Below are 24,735 nucleotides of genomic sequence, written 5' to 3'. Positions count from 1 at the left end.
GTTGCTGAACCTACTTCCAAAGCTCTAAAGGAGCCTTTCACATCCATCAAAGTTTTACCTGCACATCCACCAATATCATTTATTGTATCCGTTGCTCCCGATGCGGACTCCTCTACATTGGCGACACTGGACGCCTCCTAGCAGAGCACTTTCGGGAACATCTCCGGGACACCCGCACCAATCAACCACACCGCCCTGTGGCCCAACATTTCAACTCCCCCTCCCACTCTGCCACAGACATGGAGGTCTTGGGCCTCCTTCACCGCCGCTCCCTCACCACCAGACGCCTGGAGGAAGAACACCTCATCTTCCGCCTCGGAACACTTCAACCTCAGGGCATCAATGTGGACGTCAACAACTTCCTCATTTCCCCTTCCCCCACCTCACCCCAGTTCCGAACTTTCAGCTCAGCACTGTCCTCATGACTTGTCCAACCTGCCTATCTTCTTTACCACCTGTCCACTCCACCCTCCCCCGCCCCCGACCTGTCACCTTCATCCCCTCCCCCACTCACCTATTGTACTCTATGCTATGTTCTCCCCATCCCCACCCTCCTCTCTTTTATCTCTCCATAAAACACTTGTCAATTGTTGTTGAAACCGATCTGGTTCTCGAAAGCCCTTGAAGGATTATGGCTGTCCTTGTCTTGTCTGGGCTACCTGTGACTCCAGACCCACAGCCATTGGTGCGGTTGGTGGAGGTCAGCCATCTAAGCTCTAGGGCCTCACAACAGGTGATCCTCAAGATTGTATCCACGCCCTAACTATCTTTAGTGACTGTATAACTGACCTTCCCTCAGTCAGAATGTCATGAGTCCGAGGGTTCGCTAATACCCACACAATATTCAGCAGCACTCTTTCCTCCTCAGATACTGAAGCACTCCATGTGGTTCTGCCGCAAGCTCCTGGCAACTTCAGCTCTTCAGAAACGGTGTTAGGGAACTGGGGCCAGAGCTGGATGAACTTCGGATCATACGGGAGGCTGAGGGAGTAATTGAGAGGAGTTACAGGGTGGTAGTCACACCTCAGGTACAGGGGAAGGTAGATTACAGTCAGGAGACAGAAAGGAACAGGCAGACAATGCAGAGTTCCCCTGTGGCCGTTCATCTCAATAACAAGCATACTGTTTTGGTTACTGCTGGGGAGGGACAACTTACCAGGGGTAAACAATCGGGCACAGGTCTCGAGCACAGAATCTGTGCATGTTGCTCAGAAAGGAAGGTTTAGAAAAAAGAAAATTGAGAGGGGACCTGATTGAGGTTATGAAGGGTATAGATAGGGTATATTGAGATAAGCTTTTTCCCAGGATTCAGTAATGAGAGGTCATGCTTTGAAGGCTGAAGGCGAAAAGTTTAAGGGGGATACACACGGCAAGTACTTTAAACGAAAGATGGTAGGTATCTGGAATGCATTGCCAGCAGAGGTAGTAGAGGCAGGTATGTTAGATTCATTTAAGATGCGACTGGACAGATGCACGAGTAGGTGGGGAGCAGAGGGATACAGATACTTAGGAACTGGGCGACAGGTTTAGACAGTAGGTTTGAGTTGGCTCAGGCTTGGAGGGCCGAAGGACCTGTTCTTGGGCTGTAAATATTCTTGGCTCTTTATTGTTTGAAGTGAAAGGGGAGCAGAGCTTTAGTCATTGGGGACTTCACTGTGAGGGGACAGATAGGAGATTTGTGGAAACGAGAGAGAATCAGGCTTGATGTTCTGCCTCCCAAGTGCCAGGGTTCATGATGTCTCAGATCGTGTTTCCGGTATCCTTGAGGTGGAGCGGGAACAGCTCCAATTCATGGTCCACACAGGCACCAATAACATGGGTAGGACAAGCAATAGGTTTTTAAAGCAGATATTCAAGGAGTTAAGGTGGAAGTTTAGAGCTGGAACAAACAGAGATGTCAACGCAAGTTTGTTACCTATGCCACATGCTGGCAAGGAATAGGGAGAGAGAAGAGTTGAACATGTGGCTACAGGGATGATGCAGGAGGGAGGGATTTAGATACCTGGATAATTGGGGCTTATTCTGGGGTAGGTGGGTCTTCTACAAGCAGGATTGTCTACACCTGAACCAGAGAGGTACTCTAACCTGGGGGCAGGTTTGCTTTTGCGCTTTGGGAGGGTTTAAACTAATTCAGCAGGAGATGGGAACCTGAATTGTAGCATCAGTGCACAGAGGTTTGAGGACAATGATGTCCTGAACAGGGTTTCAAGGTCACGGGAGTGCAGCGGCAGACAGGATGTTGGTTTCAAGTGTGTCTACTTCAATGCCAGGAGCATACAGAATAAGGTGGGTGACCTTGCAGCATGGGCTGGGACTTCGACCTTGTGGCCATTTCAGAGACCTGAATCGAGCAGGGACAGGAATGGTTATTGCAAGTTCCGGGGTTTAGATGTTTCAATAAGAACAGAGAAGGTGGTAAAGGAGGGGGAGGTGTGGCTCTGTTAGTCACGGACAGTGTTATGGAGGCAGAAAGTACATTTGATGAGGTCTGGTCCACTGAGGTACAATGGGCTGAGGTTAGAAACAGGAAAGCAGAGGTCATGCTGTTGGGAGTTTTCTGTAGGCTTCCAGAGATGGAAAGGAAAGGATTGCAAAGATGATTCTGGACAGGAGAGAAAGTAACAGGGTCGTTGTTCTGGGGGCCTTTAACTTTCCAAATATTGACTAGAAACATTGTAGTTCGAGTACTTTAGATGGGTCAGTTTTTGTCCACCGTGTGCAGGGTATTTCCTTACACAGTATATAGACAGGCGAACAACGGACGAGGCCACATTGGATTTGGTACTGGGTCATGAACCCAGGCAGATGTTTGATTTGCAGGTAAGTGAGCACTGTGGTGATAGTTAGATTTACTTTAGTGATGGAAAGGGACAGGGATATATCGCAGGGAAAGTCATACAGTTGGGGGAAAGGCAATTATGCTGTGATTTGGCAAGATTTAGGATGCATAGGATGGATGAAACTGTAGAGGATGGGCACAATTGAAATGTGGGGCTTTTTCAAGTATCAGCTACTACATGTCCTTGATAGGTATGTACCTGTCAGGCAGCGAGGAGGTGGTGGAAAAAGAGAACCATGGTTTAGTAAAGAAGTTGTATCTGTTGTTAAGAGGAAGAAGGAAGCTTATGCGAAGATGAGACATGAAGATCCAGTTCGGTGCTTGAGAGTTACATATTAGCCAGGAAGGACCAAAAGAGAAAGCAAAGAAGGGCCAGGAGGGGACATGATAAGTCTTTGGCAGGTCGCATCAATGAAAGGTTTCTATCAGTAATTCAGGAAATTTAAAAAATGACGAAAATAAGATTAGGACCAGTCAAGGACAATAATGGAAAGTTGTGTGTGAAGTCTGAGGAGATAGGAGAGGCGCTAAATGAATATTTCGCATTCGTATTCACACTGGAAAAAGACAATGTTGTCGAGGAGAATACTGAGATCCAGATTATTAGACAAGACGAGATTGAAGTTCATAAGGAGGAAATGTTAGCAATTCTGGAAAGTGTGAAAATAGATATGTCCCCTGGGTTGAAGGGGATTTATCCTAGGATTCTCTGGGAAGCCAGGGAGGAAATTTCAGAGACTTTGATCTTTATTTCATCATTGTCTACAGGAATATTGCCAGAGGACTGGAGGACAGTAAAAGATGTCCCCTTTTTCAAGAAGGGGAGTAGAGACAACCCTGGTAATTATAGACTAGTGAGCCTTACTTTGATTGTGGATGAAGTTTTGGAAAAAGTTATAAGAGTTCAGATTTATAATCATCCTTCAATCATCCGGAAAGGATGAAGTTGATTAAGGCTAGTCAACATGGTTTTGTGAAGGCTAGATCGTGCCTCACAAACCAACCAGCAGATGAGTTGGTCAATGTGGTGTATATTGGTTTCAGTCAGGCTTTTGATAAGGGTCACCATGATCGGCTATTGCACAAAATACGGAGGCACGGAGACATGGGATTGAGGGTGATTTAGCTTTTTGCGTCAGAAATTGGCGAGCTGCAAGGGTGGTTGTTGATTGGAAATGTTTATCCTGGAGTTCAGTTACCAGTGTATACCGCAAGGATCTGTTTTCGTTCACTGGTGTTTGTCATTTTTATAAATGAATTGGATGAGGATGTAGATGGATGGGTTCATTAAGTTTGCGGATGACACCAGGTCAGTGGAGTTGTGGACAGTGCAGAAAGATGCTGCGGGTTAGAAAGGGACAAAGATAACGTGCAGATTGGCAAATGGAGATTAATGCAGAAAAGTGAGGTGATTCACTTTGGAAGGAGGATCAGGAATACGGAATACTGGGTTAAAGGCAAGATACTTGGTGGTGTGGTGAGCATAGAGATCTCCGTGTCCATGTACATAGATCCCTGAAAGTTGCCATCCAGGTTGATAGGGTTGTTAAGAAAGCGCACAGTGTGTTAGCTTTTATTCGTAGAGGGATTGAGTTTCAGAGCCATGAGGTCATGTTGCAGCTGTAGAAAATTCTGGTGTGGCTGCACTTGGCACATTGCGTACAGTTCTGGTCGCCGTATTAAAAGTAGGATGTGGAAACATTGGAAAGGATGAAGAGAAGATTTATCAGGATGTTGCCTGGTCTGGAGAGGTGGTCTTATGAGGGAAGGCTGAGGGACATGAGGCTGTTTTTGTCAGAGAGAAGAAGGTTGAGAGGTGACTTCATAGAGACATAAAAGATGATCAGAGGAGTAGATAGGGTGGACAGTGAGAGCCCATTTCCTTGAATGGAGATGGCTGGTCCGAAGCGACAGAGCTTTACTGTCAGAGGTAGTTTCCTTACTCAGAGAGTAGTCGGGGCATGGAACGCCCGGTCTGCAACAGTAGTAGACTTGCCAACTTTATGAACATTCAAATGGTCATTGGATAAACATATGGATGATAGATTAGATGGTCTTGAGATTAGTTTCACAGGTCGGCACAACATCAAGGGCCGAAGGGCCTGTACCGTGCTGTAATGTTCAATGTGCTATGTTCCAGGCCTGGGCTGACAAATGACAATTAACATCCGTGCCACACAAATGCAAAACAATTTTCACCTCAAGATCACATTGATAAAGCCTTTTGACTTTCAAGGCTTTGCTGTTGCTGAATTCACCACAATCAACAAGCTGGGAGATCCCATTGAGCTGTAAATGAAAGGGATTTACAATGTATGTACTGTGGCTATAAGAGCAGCTCAGATGGCAGGAACACTGCAGTGAGGGATGTACCTCATGGCTCCAAAAGCCTCTCCACCATCTCCAAGGCACACGTCAGGAGTGTGATGGAATACTCCCCACTTGCCTGGATGGAAATACCTCCAAGATCCCTCAAGAAATGGGATCCCAGCATGACCAAGCAGCCATGTTGCAGACACTCAAAATCCGAAATGAAATCAGAAAGTGCTCGAGAAATTCAGCAAATCTCGTAACACCTTTGGAGAGAAACATAAAGTTAAACTTTTGAGTCCAATATCACCCTTCTTCAGAACTGGCTTATCAGGAATCATGTCGGACTAGAAGCATTCATTCTCATTCTCTCTTCACAGTTACACCAGGCCTGCTGAGTTTCTCCAACATTTTCTCTTTTATGATGAAGTACCCAGTTTGATCGCAACCACATCTACAAACATTGTATATCCACCACCGATGCTCATTGGCAGCACTGAGTATCATTGACAATACACACTGCAGAGACTCACTAATGCTCCGTAGATATCATCTTCAACATCTATGACCCTGCCTTCCGAAAGAAAAAGGCAGTAGATGCATGAGAACACCATGACCTGCATGTTCCCTTCCAAGCCACTCACCATCCTGACTTGGGTATATATTCCTTCAGTAAAATCGCCATAGTCACAGTGGACCATAGGGTTGCTCCCTCATTAGTGAGAAACGACTGGCTGTGAGTTTAACCTGAGGGTCACCGTGTCTCAGGGGAACGGTGAGGTTGGGAAGGAAGGGCCTTCATGATGATCTCAGCCAGTGTTGGGATTGAATCTGTGCTTTTAACATAGAACATACTCTTACACAGCATAGTCCAGGCCCTTCAGCCTTCGATGTTGTGCCGACCATTTATCTCACTCTATTGTTCTCTCTTCTATGTGCCTATCCAAGAGATGCTTAAATTGCACAAAATACAGAGACATGGGATTGAGGGTGTTCCAGCAGTTTGTATTAGAAGGTGGATAGTTGAAATAAGACAGAGGGTGGTGGCTGGTGGGAAATGTTCACCCTGGAGTTCGTTACTAGTGGTGTATCACAAGGATTTGTTTTGGGTCCACTGCTGTTTGTCATTTTTATGCATGACCTAGATGAGGGTGTAGAAGGATGGGTTAGTACATTTGTGGATGACGATAAGGTCGGTGGAGTTGTGGATAGTGTTGAACGATGTTACAGTCTATACAGGGAGATAGATAAGCTGCTGAGCTGGGCTGAGAGGTGGCAAATGGAACTTCATGTGGAAAAGTGTGAGGTGATTCACTTTGGAGGGAGGAACAAGAATACAGAGAACTGGGCTAATGGTAAGGTTTTTGGTCGTGTAGATAACCAGAGAGATCTCAGCGTCCAGGTACATAGATCCCTGAAAATTGCCACCCAGACTGATAAGGTTGAGGCTCTTTTCATTCGAGAGAAGAAGGCTGAGAGATGACGTAATTGTGAGATACAGATAATCACATAGGTAGATAGGGTGGACAATGAGAGCTTTTTCCTCGGATGGTGATGGTCAGCACGAGGAGACATAGCTTTAAATTGAGGGATGATAGATAAAGGACAGATGTTAGAGGTAGTTTCTTTACACAGAGTGAATTAGGGGCTTGGAACGCACTGCCTGCAACTTTCGTAGACACCGACTTTCAGGGCATTTAAATGGTCATTGGATAATCATATGGATAAAAATGGAATAGTGTACGAAAAATGGGCTTCAGATTAGTTACACAGGTCGGCACAACATCAAGGGCCGAAGGCTGTACTGCGCTGTCATGTTTATGTTCTATGTTCTAATTGTTCCTCATCTATCTGAATCTGCTGCCACTGCTGGTAGTGTATTCCACACACCCACCATTGACTGGGTTAAGAACCTACATCTGACATCTCCCCTAAAAGTTCCTCTAATCACTTTAAAACGATACCCCCCTCATGAGGACCATTTCCGCCGAGGGAAAAAATCTCTGTCTCTTCCCTCTATCTGTGTCTCTCATCACATTGTACACCTCCATCATGTCAGCTCTCATCCTTCTTCACTCCAGTGAGAAATACACTGGAAATCCCTCAACCTTTCTTCATAAGACATGCCCTCCAGTCCAGGCAGCACCCTCTCTAAAGCTCCCACATCCTTTCTATAACGAGGCAGCCAGAACTGAACACAACATTCCAAGTGTGGTCTCAGCAGGGCTATATAGAGTTGCAGCATCCATCTGCTAATGAAAGCAAACACGCTATAAGTTGCCTCACCAAATTTTGGGGGCACTGGGTAACGTTGAGGGATCAATAGGCATGGACCCAAAGATCCCTCTGCTCCTCCATACTGCCAAGAATGCTTCCTTTAACCCTGCATTCTGCATTTCAATTTGACCTTCCAAACTGAATCACGTCATGCTTTTCCATGGTGAACTCCATCTGACATTTATCAGCGCAGTTCTGCATCCTGTCAATGTCTTGCTGAAACCTAGGGCAGTCCTCCACACTATCCAACACTCCACCAACCTACATGCCATTGGCAAACTTGCTAACCCAACCTTCCACTTCCTCATGCAGGTCATTTATAAAATTACACAGAGAGCAGAGGTCCCAGAACAGATCTCTGCGGAACATCACTGGTCACCAAGCTCCAGGCTGAATACTTCCCATCTACTCCCAGCCTCTGTCTTCTATGGACAAGCCTACTCTGTGTCCAGACAGCCAAATTTCCCAGTATCCCATGCCTCATTACTTTCTGAATGAGCCTCCCATGGGCAACCTTATCAAATGCCTTGCTAAAATCCATGAGCACCACATCTACTGCTCTTCCTTCCTCAGTGCATTTTGTCACATCCTCAAAGGATTCAATAAGGTTTGTGTGCCATGACCTGCCCTCACAAAGCCATGCTGACTATCTCTAACCAAGCTATGGTTTTCCAATTAATCATAAATCCTGTGTCTCAGATTCCTCTCCAATAAGTGGCCCAACACATAAGTAAAACTGACTGGTCTGTAAGTCCTAAGATTACCCTATTCCCTATCATGAATGAGGGAATAATATTTGCCACCCTCCAATTATTTGGCGCTACTCCAGTGGATAATGAACACACAATGATCATTGTCAAAGGGACAGCAATCTCTTCCCTCTTTACCTGTAGTCACCTTGCGTATATTCCTTCCTGCCCAGGGGGGTTAGCTATCCTTAAAACTTTCTGCGCATCCTCCTTATTAACATCAACCTGTTTGAGCATGTCAGCCTGTTTTATGCTGTCCTCACAAACATCAAGTTCCCTCTCAGTAGTGAATTTTGAAGCAAAGTATTCATTGAGGACCAACACTACCTCCTCCTCCGACTCCAGGCACAAGTTCCCTCCATTGTCCCATATTGGCCCTACCCTCACTCTGACCATCCTCTTGTTCCTCACATCAGTGTAGAACGCCTTGTGGTTTCCTTCATCCTACCTCCTTAAGCCTTTACATGCACCCTCCCAGATCTCCTAAGTCTATTCTACAGTTCCTTCTTGGCGACCTTGTAACCCTCTAGAGCCCTGCCTGATGCTTGACCCCGCCCCCCAACCTTAAGTAAGCTTCCTTCTTCCTCTTGACTAGATGTTCCACATCCCTTGTCACCCAAGGTTCTTTCACCCCACCATCCATTTCCTTACCTCAGTGGGACAAACCTGTCCTCCAAAACAACCTCCACATTTCTGTTGAGCATTTCCCTGGGAACATCTGTTCCCAATTTAGATGCCCCAGTTTCTGCCTAATAGCATTGTAATTCCCCCTCCCCCAATTAAATACTTTCCCAGACCATATGCTCCTATCCCTCTCCATGAGTACAGTGAAGGTCATGGAGTTATGATCATTATCACCAAAATGCTCTCCTACAGAGAGATCTGACACCTAGCCTGGTTCGTTGCCAAACACGAAATCCAACATTGTATGTTGGTATCACACTACATCACAAACCAGCCGTCCAGCCACCAGTGGTGCAGGGGCTCAGTTAGCACAGTTGGCTGGATGACTGATGTGAGATGTAGAGAGGTGAGGTGGTACTTTGGTTATACTCACCATCAGTTATCTCTCTACCTCTCTCCAAGACAGAGCAGCCTTTTGAATTGTGCAATTCCTTCGGTATCCCTCTGACACAAACCTAGAGAGAAGGCTGAGAGGCGACTTTATTAAGACATACAAGATAATCAGGGGATCAATAGGGTGGACAGTGAGAGTCTTTTTCGTCGGTTGGTGATGGCTTGCACGAGGGGACATAGCTTTAAATTGTGGGATGATAGGTATCGGACAGATGTCAGAGTAGTTGGGGCATGGAACACCCTGCCTACAACAGTTGGAGACTCACCAATTTGAACGGAATTTGAATGGTGATAGGATAAACATATGGATGAAAATGGAATAGTGTCAGATCGATGGGCTTCAGATTATTCCACAGGTCAGCGCAACATCGAGGGCCGAAGGACCTCTACTGTGCTGTAATGTACGATGTTCTATTTTAGTGACCAGTTGAGCACTAAAAAGCTAAAGGGTGAGAGCAAAGGAGAGACCCGCAGAGACCCAGAGATGGACAGCAGAAGGAAGGCTGTGATTCTGCTCTTCACCATCTTTGGGAGCTTCACCCTCCCGTGGTTCTTCAATGGTGTAGATATCTGATATTATGTCATTCGAGGCATCAATCCTGACGATTACCAACCGTTTCCGTTAGTGTTCATTGTTGTTGGTTACATGCTGCAGAGTTTTACGTTGTTGCACAAACAGATGTATTTATGCAGCAACATTGTCTACGTTCAGACGGAAGATCAGGAACACCGTAAAACCTCTGGCTACACAAATTCATTACGTTCTGAATAAACAAAACTCCTCATTGAAGCCAAAGGGACGGTCCCATTGTTCCCAGAGTGTGGAATGATATTTTTCATTGACCCGTGGGATATGGGAAGCACTGGCTGGGACAGTGTTTTTACACCATCCTTGTAGCCCCTTGAGAAGGTGATGGCGAGCTGTCTTCTTGAACTCACTGCACTCCTTGTGATGTAGGTAGACCCACAATGTGCCCCTTAGGGAGGGAATTCAATGACTTTGACCCAATGACACTGAAGGAACAGCGATATGTTCCCAGGTCAGAATTGAAAGAGGTCTGGAGGGGAACTTGCAGAGGGTGGAGCTCGCATGAGCTGCTGGCGTTTTCGTTCAAGATGAAAGTGATCCAGTGGAGAGCCGACTGACCCCACTGTGTCTGGGTCACTGAGCCAGGGGAGAGCAGACTGACCCCACTGTGTCTCTGTCTCTGAGCCAGGGGAGCAGACTGACCACACTGTGTCTCTGTCACTGACCTAGGGGAGAGAAGACAGACCCCATTGGGTCTGGGTCACTGAAAAGGGGAAAGCAGATTGACCCCACTGTTTCTGGGACACTGACCCAGGGGAGAGCAGATTGACCCCACTGTGTCTCTGTCACTGATCCAGGGAAGAGCAGACTGACCCCACTGTGTCTGTGTCACTTACCCAGGGGAGCAGACTGACCCCACTCTGTCTCTGTCACTGACCCAGGGGGGATCAGAGTGACCCCATTGTGTTTGACTGACCTAGGGGTAGCAGGCTGACCCCACTGTGACTGTATCATTGACCCCAGGCAGAGAAGGCTAACCCCACTGTGTCTGTATCACTGACTCCACGGAGATAAGGCTGACCCCACTGTGTCTGTATCACTAACCCCAGGGGGAGCAGACTGACGCCACTGTGTCTGTATCACTGAAGCAGGTGGAGCAGACTGACGCCACTGTGTCTGTGTCACTGACCCCAGGGAGGGAAGGCTGTCCCCACTGTTTCTGTGTCCCTGACCCCAGAGAGGGAAGGCTGACCCCACTGTGTCTGTATCACTGACCCCAGGGAGGGAAGGCTGACACCACTGTGTCTGTATCACGGACCGCAGGGAGAAAGGCTGACCCCACAGCGTCGTGTCACGGACCCCACTGTGTCGGTATCACTTACTCCAAGGAAAGCAGACTGATCCCTTGTTCCTTTAAGAAGGATGTGTTCTGTTGTCTTGATGAGAGATGTTATCAACCTCGTGCCAAGGTGTATGTTCCAGGGAAAGCAGGGTAAATAACTTTGGGTTTTCTTAAATTACGACCAAAGCAGCATGAGGAAGTGGAGTCTGGCTCTCACCGATCCAGGGGCTCAGTGCTGCTTTCAGTTAATGAAGTTGCATTATTTGGTGTTGAAGCTATTAGTCACAGCTGTCACCTCTCTGCTGTAGGAAAAAAGCTTGAACTCTCTCTCTCCTGTGAGATTGTTTGTTTTGGTGTTCCCATCTTTTGGATTGGAGGAGATAGTAAGTGAGGGAAGTCTGTTTTGCTGAACTTGCCTTTACTAACGGTCGCTTTGCAGGATGTGGCTGTATTGGAACAGTTGATGGGTAGAATTAAACAATATATTATTTTGTTCTGTATTCCGAAAGGTTCAAGTTGTTTTTTTTTCATTGTTTGCATTTTAATTGTGGTGTAAGAATTCAGTGTTTTGTGTAAAGCTCAACATTCTGACCAATCGAATTCCATCCAGAACAGAACACTCTAGAACTGTCCATGATGCTACCAGCGACGTATAAGGTTCGAAATGACCATTTTCAAACTCACTTGAAATATTGGCCAACAGAGTTCTGTACATGCGAGAAGGGATGGGAGTGCATTGGAGCGGGTGCAGAGGAGATTGACCAGGACGTTCCCTGGACTTGGAGAGTTTTAGTTCTGAAGAGAGTTTGGACAGACTGGGATTGTTTTCATGAAAGCAGAGGTGATGGAGAGAAGACATGACTGAGATGTATAAAACTATGATAGCCATAGGTTATACAGGAAGAGAACATTCCCCATCGATGAGGGGATGAAGGACCGGGGCATAGATTTAAGTGAAGGAAACTCAACCCTCTCGTTGAAGGAGGAGTAGAGTGTCAACAAATAAATGGCTGGAGGATAAGAGAAACAAAGTAACGAGGGCGCCTGGAAAGCGCAGCCTAATTGAGTGGCAAACTCCACAGTCGCCCGAGGCTGGAATCGAACCTGGGACCTGGTGCTGTGAGGCAGCAGTGCTGACCACTGAGTCACCATGCCGCCCATGAAGACAATTCGGAATTATGTGACTGATACTTTGAAATGCCACAGTGGACAAGGCTGCATACTGATGTAGACAGTGAAGCAAGAGGATATGACAGACAAGGAGTGAAACCTACTCCTCTCTGTATAGTGGGCTCAGACCCATACCCTCCCTGGTCTCATCCCTCCATCTCCATTCAAACTGCTCCATCATCAGTCAACTGTTTTGGGTTTCTTCACTGAGCATGGCCAGCGCACTGCAGCGAACAAAGAATGATTCATCCCCAGCTGCTGCTGTACAGATCGCGTGTGTCTCAGAGTCAGCTCTGACACTTCTCCTGGGCAGTCTCAATCTGTATCTGTGTGTCTCTGACTCCGTGTCATTGAGCATCACCCGTACACCTTAATGGCTATGTCTAGAACTGCTTTGTATATTCTGGAATATGAACACATTGTAACCTGACAAAGGTGATGGTTTCGGTCCTCCCCGGCTTACTCCCTGTTTGATCGCAGTGAGGCCACTTGAACTGGACAGGTCAAAGTGTGACCTTACAGAACAAGTGTGAGCTCACCGTGTACATCACAGAGAGAGTCCTGACATCACAAAAGGTTTGTAAACTGGCTTCTACTGAGACTCGAGGCTGTGTCAGGAAACACAGGGAAGGCAAGGTCACTGCACTGACCGTGACTCGGGATGATCTATCTGGGAGCGAATGTGATCAGAGAGATGAGCAAAACTGCTGGACTTTACAAAGAGAAATAAAAACTTTGTAAGCACCGTCAGCAATCTGATCAGGCAGAAGATTGGGAGACTTTTTTTAGATATTAGATTAGATTCCCTACAGTGTGGAAACAGGCCTTTCGGCCCAACAAGTCCACACCGACCCTCCAGACAGTAACCCACTCAGTCTCATTTCCCTCTGACTAATGCACCGAACACTACACGCAATTTAGCATGGCCAATTCATCTGACCCACACATCTTTGGACTGTGGGAGGAAACCGGAGCACCCGAAGTAAACCCACACAGACACTGGGAGAATGTGCAAACTCCGCACAGTTGCCCGAGGCTGGAATCGAACCTGGGACCTGGTGCTGTGAGGCAGCAGTGCTGACCACTGAGTCACCATGCCGCCCTAAAACAGGTTAGTGTAAAATTCTTCCTCTTGCACCAACTGTGGATTTGGGGGCAACTGGGGAGTAATGTTCTAGAGATTTATTCTGAGAAAGTTTCGGGCTCATTGAAACCGGCGAGATACACAGAAGGTTCTTAATGAGGGATAGAAAGTATCTCAAATGTCACCCTTCTCCTCGGAACTAGGCCGATCCCTCTGTGCATCCTTTTGAAAAGCATTAAGTGTGGTAAAAATTGTTCAGTGTAGAACTGATGTGCCAACAGTTGGAGGAGAGCCCAGAGACAATGCATGTGACTGGGAGGAAGACGGGTCAGAAATTGATATTGATTGAAGTAGAGCTCCCTGTTAGAGAGTCGGGTGGGAGAGGAGTTTCATGGTGAGGATTAGAGGGTAAGGCATTGTGGAGAGATGATAGTTATGATTTGGAGATGCCGGTGTTGGACTGGGGTGTACAAAGTTAAAAATCACACAACACCAGGTTAGAGTCCAACAGGTTTAGTTGGAAGCACACTAGCTTTTGGAGCGACGCTCCTCCATCAGGTGATTGCCTTCATCATCTGATGAAGGACCATCGCTCCAAAAGCTAGTGTGCTTCCAATTAAACCTGTTGGACTCTAAACTCGTATTGTGTGATTTTTAACTTTGGAGAGATGATGCCCTTCTTCACATCATCGTTGCCCTCAATTCCACCAACATTGCCAATGGTGCCAATCTCAAGAGCTTGCAGAGATGCGAACAATGGTCAGCATGTGGGCATGGTGCCAATACTCCTCATTAGCTTTAAAAAAGATGTTTGATCTTAATCTTGAGGTTTGTTATTTAGTTGGATGGAAGTCGCCATGGATTTGAAAAACTGCACTCTCTCTTGTATCTCATCCTGCAGACATGATTTGGAGGTGCCGGTGTTGGATTGGGGCGGGGTGGACAAAATTAAAAATCGCATAACACCAGTTTATAGTCCAATAGGTTTATTTGGAAGCACTGTCCCTGATTAGGTGGTTGTGATAAAGGAGCAGCACATCAAAAGCTAGTGCTTCCAAACAATTTTGTTGGACTATAACCTGGTGTAGTGTGATTTTTAACTTCTTGCAGACACATTTCATAGTCAAAGAACAAAGAAAATTCACAGCCCAGGAACAGGCCCTTCTGCCCTCCAAGCCTGAGCCAATACAAATCTACTGTCTAAGCCGGTCGCCCATTTGATAAGCATCTGTATCCCTCTGCTCTCCACCTACTCATGCATCTGTCCAGATGCATCTTAAATGAATCTACCGTGCCTGTCTCGATCATCTCTGCTGGCAATGCATTCCAGACACCCATCACCCTCTGTGTGAGGTACTTGCCATGTATATCCCTATTAAACTTTTCACCTCTCACCTTCTAAGCGCGACCTCTTATTATTGAATCCTTCACCCTGGGAAAAACTTATCTCTATCCACCCTGTCTATATCCTTCATGAATTTGTAAACGTCAATCAGGCCCTCTACCCAATCTCCTTTTTTCTAATGAAAATAAACCTAACCTACTCAACCTCCCTTCATAGCTAGCTCCTTCCATATCAGGAAATATCCTCGTAAACCTTCTCTGCACCCTCACCAATGCATCCACATCCTTTTGGTAATGTGGCTCCCAGTACTGTACACAATATTCTAAATGCGGCCGAACTAATGTCTTGTACAATTTTGACATGAATTGCCAGTTCTTATACTCAATACCCCGTCCAATGAAGGCAAACATACCATATGCCTTCTTGACCACTCTATCTACCTGTGCTGCAACCTTCAGGGTACAATGGACCTGCACTCCCAGATCTCTCTGCTCATCAACCTTTCCTAAGGCTCTTCCATTCATTTTATAATTCGCTCTAGATTTACTCTTGCCTAAATGCATCACCTCTGGATTGAACTCCATCTGCCACTTTTCCGCCCAACTCTCCAGTCTCCTGTATTCTTTGACATTATCTTATGCTTTCTGCTACTCCACCTTTCTTCGTGCCATATGCAAATTTGCTGATCATACCAACAATTCCCTCTTCCAGATCATTTATGTATATTAAAAGCAACAGTGGCCCCAACACTGACCCCTGCGGAACACCACTGGTCACCTTTCTCCATTTCGGGAAACTCCCTTCAACTACTACACTCTGTCTCCTGTTGCTCAATCAGTTCTTTATCCACCTAGCTGGAACACACTGCACACCATGTGACTCCACATTCCCTATTCGTTTCCCATGAGAAACCTTATCAAATGGCTTACTAAACTCCATGTATATGACATCAACAGCCCTCCCTTCATCTAACAACATCCCTCACACAACGCCATGTTGCCTATCATTGATAAGCCTATTCTTTTCTATATATATATAGATCCTATCCCTCAGCACCTTCTCCAGCAACGTTCCCACCACTGATGTCAGGCTCACTGGTCTGTAGTTACCTGGAATATCCCTTCTACCTTTCTTTTATAGGAGGACAACTTGAGCAACCTTTCAGTCCTCTGGCACCTCACCTGTGTTTAAGGATGCTACAAAGATATCTGTCAGGTCCCTGATATTCCCTGTCTCACCTCCCTCAGCAACTTGGGATAACCCCATCTGGTCCTGTGGATTTGTCCACCTTACTAACCTCTAGCCTACCCAACACATCTTCGCTACTTATGTCAACGTGATCCAGACGAATCAAACTTCGATCTCTAATCTCAACATTCATCATGTCCCTCTCCTCAGTGAACACTGATGTAAAGTAATCATTCAGAATCTCACCTATTCTCTCAGGTTCGACACATAGCCTTCCTTCATTATCTTTTAGTGGATCAATCCTTTCTCTAGTTAACCACTTGCTTTTCATATAAGAATAAAATGCTTTGGTATTTTCCTTAATTCTGCTCGCTAAAGCTATTTCAATGACCCTTTTTATCCCGCTTGATTCCTCGTTTAAGACTGGCCATACTCTTCCGATCTTCTTCCAGGGCCCGTTCTGTTCTTCGCTGCCTAGACCTTATGTACGCTTCTCTTTTCCTCTTGGCTAGTCGTACAATTTCTCCTGTCATCCACGGTTCACCAATTTTGCCCTTCCTATCCTTTGCCTTCAACAGGACATGCCTATCCTGCATTATCTTTAACCTCTCTTTGAAAGCCTTCCACATCTCAAATGTGGACTTCTCTTCAAATAGCTGTGTCCAATCCACATTTCCCACTCCTGCCTAATTTTGAGAAAATTGGCCTTGGCCCAGTTTCGTACTCATCCCTTAGGACCACTCTCATCTTTATCTTCGAGCATTCTAAAACGTACAGAATTGTGGTCACTGTTCCCAAAGAAATCCACCGCCCCCCCCCCCCCCCCGCCCTCCAACAACTTCCACTACCTGGCCTGGCTTGTTGCCCAGTACCAGGTCCAATATGACCCCTTCCCTCATTGGACTATTGACATACTGCTCTAGAAAACTCTCCTGGACGCTTTGTACAAATTCTATGCCATCCAGTCCTCTGACGCTAAGTGTATCCCAGTCAATGTTGGGAAAATTAAAATCTCCCATCACTACCCTATTGCCTCTACATCTTTCCATAATCTGTTTACCTATTTGTTTTCTACCTCACGCTCAATGTTGGGAGTCCTGTAATACAACCCCAACAATGTAACTCCACCCTTTTTATTTATTAGCTACATCCGTCTTGTCTCACGACTCAAGCCATCCATAGTGTCCTCCTTTAGCACTGCCGTGATATCATCCCTAATCAACAATGCAACTCCACCCCACCCCCACTTTGACTTCCCTCGCTGTCTTGTCTGAAGCATCTATATCCTCCTACTTTGGGATGGGTGGGGTGGGGCTAACCTGATGCAGTTACTTACTAAGCCTCGTTTAAGTGAGTATGTTAAATAATTATTCCTTATTAATTCTAATCTCCCAGTTTCTAATTTTCAACAGTCACTCTGTGCACAGTATTTCTGGGGGATTTTCTGTGTCTTCTTTGGTGGATCAGAGATAGCCACCATCACTGAGTGAATACATCGGAGCAGTGCGCTTGGGAAATGATGGACATAGCGACCACTCCTGCTTAGAATGTACGACAATCAAAACAGTTCAATGAAACTGTCACTTTGTGTTCACTAACAGCACAGTCTTCTCCCTTGTCTGATCTTACAGCTTATGCTGAAACAGGTGGCACAAAGCTGTGACCGTCTCACTTTGGAATAAAACCAGCAATATACTATGCACCCTGAATAGGACCAGGGAGAGACAAGGATAAATTTATGATCAAAATCCTTGTACCTGGAATAGTGATCGGAAGAGTACTTCAACCTAAAACATGTAGATGATGGTTTATTCAGAAAAAAACTCTGAGACTGAAGTGAAGACTGGCATTATTATGCAGGTGGTTGTGTTCAGCCGAGATTCCCTACAGCATGGAAACAGGACCTCTGGCCCAAGTCCACACCGATCCTACGATAAGTAACCCACAGAGAGTCATTCCCCTGCCTTATATTTACCCTGACTAATGCACGTAATACTACGGGAAATTTTAGCATGGCCAATTCAGCTGACCTGCACATCTTTGGACTGTTGTAGAAAACCGGACCACCCAGAGGAAACCCGCACAGACACAGGGAGAACTTGCAAACTCGACAGAGAGTTGCCCGAGGCGGGAATTGAACACATGTTCTTGACGCTCTAAGGCAATAGTCTGAACAGCTGAACAACCGGGTTGCCCTCAAGTGATAAAGGGAATATTATCATTTCAATCAACTCTTGGCAAATTGGGGCTGAGGCGGTTTTCAACATGTTTGTTCTTCCTCAATTGTTTGTAAGAAGGTGTAAGAAATACCTAGAATAGGAATGGAGTTTGTGATCCAAACTGAACAAAAAAGTTTATATCTTTGCCAAATATAGACAACAGAAATGGGGATGGCGTGTGTAAAGGTTTTCATAATAAATCAATGGACAGCGCTTGATTAACAAGAAACCCCAACAATAGCACAGATGGGACAGTAACCCGCCTGAATAATCATCAGTACGCTATCTATCCACGATATTAACCATGTCCGATCCTTGAAATAATAATAAACCCACAGGATAAACTCCTTTTCATTCTTGGGACATTGCAGTCGAATATTCTCTGATTATCGTCCATTGTTGGAACATTTCTATCTATTTCTCTCACATTTTCATCATTCCGTCTAAATGGAGCTGGTGATATCAACAGCGTTGGGGATGACGTTGCTGCAGGTACGTTGCGATAACACAATTTTTTTAAAAAGCCCCTTTTTAATAGAAAAGGCAAATCCTCTAGTAACACAGTTAGGGTCCACGTGGACTGGTGTCAATTACAGTCACTGAACCAACAGCTCCAATTAACCCCTTTTACTACAACACAGATAAAAAAAATGTCCAGCACAGAACTGGCACTTTGGCCTACGATCTTGTACACAGGATAAATTCGAATATAAAATAAAATAACCCCTCAATTCATTGCTGGCCATGTGCGTTTCCAGCAGTTGCTTAAATGATGCTAATAACTCTGCTTCCACTACAACCGCTTTCAATGCAATCCATGCGTTTCCAATACTGTGCAAAGAACCTACCTCTGAAGTCTCTTCTATACCTGCCTCCAAAAACCTTCAAACTATGATCCATCCTTGCAGTCAATCCTAGCCTGAGGAAATGACTGTGGCTGTCGAAAATATCCATGCCTTAATTATCTTGTACACCTGGATCAGGTCGCCTCTCTTCTTCCTTTTCCCCAGAGAGAAAAGCCCAAGCTTAGTTAACCTCTATTTAAAAGACACATTCTTCAGTCCAGGTAACATCTTGGTAAACCTTCTTTACACCTTCTGCAAAACCTTCGCATCTTACCTATAATTGGGCGACCACAAATGCAAATAGTATTCCAGTTGTTTATCACCAGGATTTTATAGAACTGCAGCTAAACGTTGCAGCTGTTAACCTCGATCCCCCATTAATGAAAGCTAAAACACCATATGCTTTCCTCAGAACCCAATCCACCTGGGTGACAAATTTGAGAGATTTATGCACCTGAACACAGGATCCAGAGTTGCCTCTGCACTGCCAAGAATATTGTCTTTAATCCTATATTCAACATTAAAGTTCGAACTTCCAAAGTGCATCATTTCGCATTTATCCAGGTTGAACTCCATTTGCCATGTATCAGACTAGCTGTGCATCCTGTCAATGTCGCCCTGCATCCTGCAACATCCCTCAATACAACAAATGACACCTCCTACTCGTGCAACATCGGCAAATTTACTAACCCACTTCTTAAGCTCGTCGTCCAAGTCATTAATAAAAGAACCTACAAATTGCAGAGGCGCAAGAACAGAACCCGGCGGTATACCACTCACCACTGACCTCCAGGCAGAATAATTCCCATCTACAACCACTCTCTCCTTCTGTCAACCAACCAATTCTGATTCCACAGACCCAAATCTCCTTGTATCCCATACCTCCTGACTTTATGACCCCTTTAGAAAGACGAAACTGTTTAGCACAGAAAGCAGATGTAGTAAGAACAACTATCGCTGTCGCCCTGGGTGCACTTGAACCAGTACCCTTTCATTTAACAGTCGAATTCGCTGAAACTTCAAAATGAACACATCAGATGATCCTCTAAAACCGGCTGTAACTGACTTTTAACTTCAGTCTGCCCTTCCCAGAACGACAACTGTCCTCTATCTCTTTCATTTTTCCAAAATAAAGAATGGGACATTCATTATGAAGACATGGTAACAGTCTTACCCCACCCAACCCAGACACACCAATGTCTCCGGGAACCAGCTCACCTCCAACCGGGACCATCTCCCTTCGAGACTCTCAGTGACTTGTGTGGCCCCGAGTTTTTCATTGTCGCAGAGTCAAGAAGAGGTTTCTATTCCTCATGTACAGGAGCGAGTATTCTTTCAATGTCTCAGATCAGTTCATGGCCTGAGAACATCAGAGTCCTAAAGAAGGGCTTATGACCGAAACGTCGACTCTCCTGCTCCTTTGATGCTGCTTGACGTGCTGCGCTTTTCGAGCAACACATTTTTTAAGCTGAGAACATCAGAGACAATGTCCCATCTTCTTAAAGAAGGAGAAGGTGCCTTGACTTTTTCTACTTAGTCCGACAGTTAACCCTTCTGCATTCTCCCCTGAAAAAAATTCCCAAAGTGTTTCTGAAGATTCACAAAGCTGGACACTGGGTTATGTGATTTGCCTCCTTAACATTTTTCCATGGCCACGTGACAATGTTTTCACAAAATCCCTTCACAATTATCTGCTATGCAATATGTCCAGCTATGAGAAGTCCCGGTTTGTGGTGAGATTCCCGCTGCTGCCGAGTTTCTCATTCGAGAAGATGGTTAACAGACAATTTCCTGTGGTTGTTTGTAATCGTGGGAGAGGGATCGGTGAGGATGGACATTTTAACGAGGAGGAGGAAGTGTTGCCACTGACTAGAGTCAGTGTTCAGAGGATTTGGATGAAAGGAATCTAATGAAAAGCAGCACTTCTGCACAGTACGTTCAAAGAATACTGCAGAAACCCTATTTGTCTAGCAGTGCATGTGGAAAGAGAAACAGCAATAACATTTAAAGCAGAGTACATTTTGGATTAAAGACTCGTTTCCCAAATCTAATGAAATAACTGGCGTGGTTTGTGAGGTCGGTTTTCTGAACTTTGAACGAAAATTCGGCCTGTAGACAGTCATTCTAAATGTAATCAGCAGGATTCAAACCTGCGTGGGGAAGACCCAATGGATTTCTAATGCATCACCTTAACCACTGGGTCATGACTACACGTGCATGCTTACAGAATGGAGAGTTCCAACCTGGAACACCAGTGCTGGCTTTTCCTGTCTGCAGCATAACCCTAGTATTCGCTGTCACCCTCTCTTGGTTCAGAACGGAGGAGAATGTTCGGAGGTCAATTTGAATTGCACTCAAATTGATGAGAGGTAAGGTGGATCGGAAGGATCCATTTTCATAAACACTACAGTGGATTGAAAAAGAAAAATATCCTTGCATTTCTCCAGCACTTTCACTTTCAATTGAATTACAGCCATTGCCAAACCTAATGTGCAAATCAGGCCCACATCTTTAATCATAGGTCAAAATATGAAAATGTTTCAAATACACACAGCTGGCTCTGGACAGTGCAGAACTATCTTCAGTGGTTTATTTTCCTCTGATGTTCGCGCTGGAAGACGTGGGACCAGAGGGCTTTCATGCAGCAGAACGAGTTAAATATTTGCAGCTCTGATGAGGAGGTTATTCTCTCTTTCAGAGGGTAGCAAACCTGTGGAATGGTGACAACAGAGGGCTGTGAAGGCTAGGCGCAGTCCGGGCTGAGATAGACAGAATATTTAGTGAAGTCGCAATCTAAGGCTACGGAAATAAGGCTGAAAGGGGGAGTTTATGATTAATCAAATCAGCTGTGATTTCATTGACAGCAGTCGCCGATTTGATATTTAAAGTTGCTTCCATCTGCTCTCATATGGTTGCCTACATGACGGCACAGTGACAGTGGTTACCACTGCTGCCTCACCGCGCCAAAGACCCGCGTTCAATTACGGGCGACTGTCTGTGTGGAGTTTGCACGTTCTCTGCGTGGGTTTTATCTGGTGCTCAGGTTTCCTCCCACATTCCAAAAATGTGCAGGTTAGGTGAATTGGCCGTGCTAACTTGCCCGTCGTGGTAGGGGAATGGGTCTGGATGGGCTGCGCTTTGGCAGGTCGGTGTGGACTTGTTGGGCTGAAGGGCCTGTTTCCACACTGTAAGTAATCTAATCTAATATTTGGAAGATGCTAGATTCCATTGCAAAAGAAGAAAGCACAAACTTAGGAAACGGTAATTGGAATACAAACTGAGTCAAAATTATTCATTGAAAGGAAGATCACGCTTAGCACTTTGCCAGATCTCTTTGCTGACATAATCAGCAGATTTGATCCAGGGAGCTGTTGAGCTGAGTGTTCTTGGACATGAAATAAACAAAGGTTGGTAACATATTCATTTCTTTTTTCTGGCAAAAGAAATTGCCTTTCCTGATTTTCACACTGAAAGAGAAGCTTTCCAAGAAAAGACAGCGACTAACTCGGCCGTAAATTAATTGATGACAAAGATATAGTGTGCGTGGTTCACTGGGACGCATATGAGTAATAGATTACTGTTCTCCAAACTTTGTTTAAAATTCAACCGGGATTGGGAGAGCGGAAATTAAGGTCAGCCCTAATTATTCCCATCTTTTATCACTCACACACAGTATTTTTTCTTGTACGTTTAATTTTACATTGTGGTTACTGCGAGTGAGCTGGCAAGCTATACCTGCTGGTGAATTCTTTCCTCTCTGTCCCCCATCATTGCCCAAACCCATTTTCCATCCTTATCTCCTGAACCAAAGTAATCTCTAACCATTGCATCACCAAAACCTCGGCAATTCACACCCGTCCATATGTCATTTTCCAATACTAATGCTTCTTTACTGTGTTGTAATTGTGCATGATATGAAAACAAACAAAATAGAGACAGATGTACCAGTGTTTCAAACGCACGTTATTGCAAATAAAACGAAGATTAATGACCACAATTCGATCAGGGAAGCACGCACCAAACCGTCAGGAAGCTCAGAATAAGTCCAGTACTGGATGGCTTGTCAGGATCAGCAGTAGAAACACAACCGAAGTACTTCTCTGAGCTACTGTTTTGGATGTATTTCTCACTGATCAAATGGCTTTATATGTGCTCCATTAGCAGTTAACTCACACGTGGAATCAAACAGTGCTGCAGACTGTCATGTAATCCCAGTTCCAAAAGGAAGTCAGTGTCCTGCGTAAATCTACAAGGAGCAGCTGTCCATGGCGTTTACAGGCGAGTTCAACTGTTAAGAATGCAGCTCACTAGTCGTCAGCTTGTTTCTGCTTTGTAGTGTTTCATGCAGTCGTGGAATCTTGACTACCACGTTCCTCCTGCACATGATGGGTATTGGATCTTGTGTTGTGGTGAGTTTTGTCTGAGCAAGGCTGTCAGTTTATGTGCGGCCGTAAATCTGAGTCTTCGGAGGAGAGCAAGTGTCAGTTCCCAGAAATTCATTTCAATAAAGTGAAACATTTTGAATTGCCCGTGGCATATCCTCGTTGCGAAGTTAGTGTGCCAGGCATCTAGGAAAGAAGTTGCAGGGATATCCATTCTTGGCAAAGAAATTGTGTGGCAGTCACTCATTGCCACAACCAGCTGTCGCTCGTAGCAATACGTACACAGGCAGCAAGAAAAACAAAGTCGACGAGAATAACACAACAATAATAGGACAAGTCAAACAGAAGGCAGCCAAATAATTTCTGGAAGCAGGGCATTCATCCACCGATTCCATCATTAAACATGTGGACTCACTCTGGAACTTCAACAACCGAAGTTGCGGGACCGAAACCAAATCAATTCCAGCCACCACAGAACAACAGCGCTTCGCAGAAGACTCTGCAGCCCTGAGAATGTCATACAGAAAGGTGAGGAAAAGACTATCCTATTATCAGCTCCGCCGAGCATCCCAACAACAACTCCAAAGGCACCCAATCTCCACTTTTTTCTGGTTAAGAAAAACCCACATATTGCAGCAGAGAAGTGCACCCTCAACTCCCGCGTGCAACGTGAGGATACCAAACCCTGCACGACCAAGGACAGTAGTGGGAGCGAGGGCAGCAGCTGCCACTGCCATATGGACAGCCAAAAACACTCTCGGTGAAAGGTACCTTTTATATCAAAGTCTGCGCAGCCGTAGAATACGAGACCCAAGCAGATTGCGCTGGGTTTTCATATTTCAGACAATATCCGTTTTTCACCATGTTCCTTAAAGTAAATGCAGATCGTTATTTCACCCCTGTTGTGAAGCCAGCTCCGCATTGCATCTGCTCGTTGTTTTTTGTTGTTGTGGCGAACCGTTGGATAATCGCATTGTGAAACGTTGTTTGATATCTCTAATTTCGTTCATAATTGTCTTGGTGAGGCAGACTGGTGATTGGCCCTTTCGATCAGATGGAGGCGCTAGCGCATTGTTGGCCTAATATAATCAGGCATGGAATTGATAATCTTCACTTTTCATGGGTTTAGTTGTTCTGTTTTGTTTTCTGTTACTTGAACAATTTCTGGGACTTGGCAATGCACAAAATCTCCAGTATGTTTGCAAGCATCGTTTGGAATTGCCTCGCTGCAACTTGTGTGAGCATTTCATGACATACACGCCTCGCACTGCGTCACAGACAGCATTCATGCTTCGGTGCGTCAGATAATGGCACCACCTTTTCAGTTTTGCTTCTGATACATGTGAAGAGCTATCAGGCTTTGGTTTCGCTGGAGAGCT

The sequence above is a fragment of the Chiloscyllium punctatum genome, chromosome 33, assembly GCF_047496795.1.
Source record: "Chiloscyllium punctatum isolate Juve2018m chromosome 33, sChiPun1.3, whole genome shotgun sequence".
Lineage (NCBI taxonomy): Eukaryota > Metazoa > Chordata > Chondrichthyes > Orectolobiformes > Hemiscylliidae > Chiloscyllium > Chiloscyllium punctatum.
This window is presented reverse-complemented; position numbering follows the sequence as displayed.